This window comes from Ixodes scapularis, unplaced genomic scaffold (assembly GCF_016920785.2).
Source record: "Ixodes scapularis isolate PalLabHiFi unplaced genomic scaffold, ASM1692078v2 PGA_scaffold5__190_contigs__length_132052651, whole genome shotgun sequence".
Lineage (NCBI taxonomy): Eukaryota > Metazoa > Arthropoda > Arachnida > Ixodida > Ixodidae > Ixodes > Ixodes scapularis.
In genome coordinates, this window is record NW_024609880.1 from 93,968,734 (window position 1) to 93,972,037 (window position 3,304).

The following is a 3,304-nucleotide window of genomic DNA, read 5'->3' on the forward strand; positions in this document are numbered from 1 at the left end:
TGTAATTGCATTTCGATTGCATTCTTGTAAGTGTATTGTGGCAAAGCCTACAGGCAGTAGTTCCACCCGGTTCTGAAGAGCATGTTATGAGACCTTGCACGGTGCATTTTGTTGCATGTGGCTGCTAGATTTTCTGTTTCATTTTTGATCAGGATTGTCTTTGAAGACTCGCTGTATGTCACAGTATGCATAGGGGTGAAGCAGAGTTGTGGTATCATCTGAGGTTGACTGTTCTGTAGAAATAGTATCTAGCTGAGGCAGTTAGTATTCAATATGTCCATCCAACTCCTACTTTGGCAGACGATGTTCTTGGGTCCTGTCAGTTCTTTACATATTATATCCTTCAGGGCCTTGGGGAGTGCAGAAAATAATTGGTTATGAAACTTGTAACCAAATGAAAGAAAGCAAATTTCAAGGATCTGTATCAATCGCTTTCAATTTGTAAGTAAACTATCAGATATGGATACACCTTAATGTGAAGGGATTATGTGCAATATTGTTTAAACCACAAGGTTGTAATCTTTAATCGGGACGCATCGAGGCTAGTGGTGCTTTCCTACATCTCTACGGTAACGTTCATTACGGTTGTGCTACATTGGGGTGGGATGGTTATCTCAGATTCCCAAAAAGTAGTGGGCTTGAGGATGGGAGGTGTATAATGATCCCCTTGCAGAGCAAGTAGGTGACCCGTTTCTGCACGATTGAGTCAGGATTACAAGGTGCCATTTTCTAAAGAACTATCTAGTAGCTGCAGTGCCATATCTGAGTTCACCATTCCTAGTCCTTTTATGAGGACTTCCTGCGGTAAGTGGTGTAACATACCGCTTGATTAAAAAAAAAAAAATGCTGTAGCGTTTATACCACCTAATCGTCGTGCCTGGTTCGAAATATATCGTGCTTTTTGCATAGAGATGACATAATAACGAAGAAGAGTTAATATCGCGTCACATAATCTCCAATTTTCCTAGAATTATCGCTGATTTTTTGTTTGTTTTCTTACCCGTCTTGGAACTCTTTGTTGCTCTCCGAAGTGTATTCATACCTACGCCTCTCCAGAACCGGAAGCCACGCTGCAGGTCTGTACATAGATTCCATGTAATCTGCTGCTCTTTCCTTGTACGATGTCTGACATGTAGGCTCCCTAAATGGGAAAGGCCCATTTGCCATGGCAGTTTGCGTGGCAGTGCTGAGCACAATTTGCCAGAATAACGTAAGCAATTTTGGTGCATGCTAGCGCTAAATTTAGTGCTTGCGTTGACTCGCGCTATTAGGAGAGTTTTAGAATATATTTTCTCTGCGATGCAAATTCCTACCACCTCCCGCTTGCAACGTCGCCAAGATGCAGTAGAAATTTTTATTTCATGATTTATTTAAATATGATGGGATGTGAGCTGTCGATCGGACGTGTCCCCTTGCGTTGACTCTGCAAGACAGGTCTCGTGTACTGAACCTGCGCACTGTACCTTCGCCGAGAAATGTTTGCGAGTTGCGAGCAGCAATTGTCTCCGATTGTTGCACACCTTATTTGGTCTCCCGAAACGTTGACGTGCACTTCCCGTGGGAGTCCGTCTTCCTGCATTGAAAATGAGTCCTGAACTTTACATTGAATGCTCAGAAAACTGGAAATCTTAGGTAGAACTTGGTGAAGACACTGAGGCAGCGATGGTATCATGGACATACCGTAAAATACCGGGCAAGCGCCCACTCAAACTTTGGAGGTAATCGCAAAAAAATGAGGGCTGGTCGCTTGTCTGGTCATTAATTTTGCATATAAATGTACTATGTGTATTTTCTCGGATCTTGCAAATTTGGGAATGGACGGGTGCGTGGTGCTCTACGGTATGCTTAGAAGGCAGCATTTAGACTTTGGGCTAGGGTATTTTACATAAAATGCTCGGAATATCTCTTGAGAAAGCTTCTCCTTCAGAACCTGATCCTCCGGCATCTTTGTTGTCTGCACCCTGACAGGCGTGTTAGTGAGTCCTCCAGGGGATCTTTCAGATACTTTGCAACGTGCACCTCGGGTGATTCAATCAAGTCGGGTGTCATGCCTCCTGGACGAAGTAACATTGTTTAGCTTGGAGCCACTAGCAGCAGCTTCCAAAGGACCACTGGATAGACATCGGCAACATATCTTCGAACTCGGAAATGCTGAAAATGAACCAAAGTATCCGCTCCTGTTTAAGCTTGTCAAGGCACTTTCCTTCCCACGTGGGAATCCAGATGTTGAGCGTGGCATTAACCACAACAACGCAGCTCTGCACGAGAGGTCCAGCATCTCTTTGGAGAGTATTACTGGCATCTGTTGCACTATGGCATTTGCCAAGAGGTTTAACAGCGACCCTGGCCAGTTCTCCTTCGGCCCAGATGTCCTCGGAGTTGTTAAAGGGACCATGAAATGATTTTAAAATCTAATTTCATCCACCCCACGTCGTAAAAGGTGTGAAAAGGAACACAAAAACACAAGACTAGGGAGCCAAAAAAAAATTATTTGCTATAGAACTTTAAAAAAAAAAAAAAAAAAAAAACTGGACTCTTTTGCGACTTCTTTCCTTCGAAAGCTCTGCCTTTTCACTACGATGCATACGCAGAAACGGTGCACGTCAGCCGAATCCACATCGCCTATTGGGTAAGAGCCTACCTCACCAGCACCGCCATCGTAAACAATAAATAGCCGGCGAATGTTTCCTAAAAGTTTTGTTAAATAATATTCAGATCCACATTTTGTAGCATAATTAGAGATGTGTGGCAAAAATTGCCAAATTTGATAATGCTGAGAGCCAAGCGCCATCTATCGTGTGGTAAACGAAGCAACTACTGCGCGTGCGCAGTAGGGCAGGGCCAAGTTCAGAACGGTTATTTCCTTTGGTTTCCTTCCTCTCAAAACTCTGACTGACTGAACGTTTATTTTTCTACGTGTTCATCTCGCGCGTGCCGACTTCAAGCAGCAAGAAAGAAATGTACTTAAAACAAACCACGACGAACAAGAACGCTGGATCCACAAACACCCGAGAAGAGCGACAACAGCCGCGAATCCCGCTCCGACGAAGATCTCAGAATATAGGCCTAGCAGGCACTCCGACTCGGCGCAGCGTTGCTTCGTCGCAAGACCGTCTGCCTACGACCGGCTGGCGTACTGAATGGAATATGCCCGCGCTACCCTTGTGGACCCTTCCGTATTATAGTTTGATCGCTGACCTCAATTTTAGTCCCCTTGTTTTCCGAGGCAGTGTTGACGAACACTCGTCGAAAAGGGACCCTCGTCGATCCTCTCCTTGTTTTGTGTGATATAGAGCTGAAATAA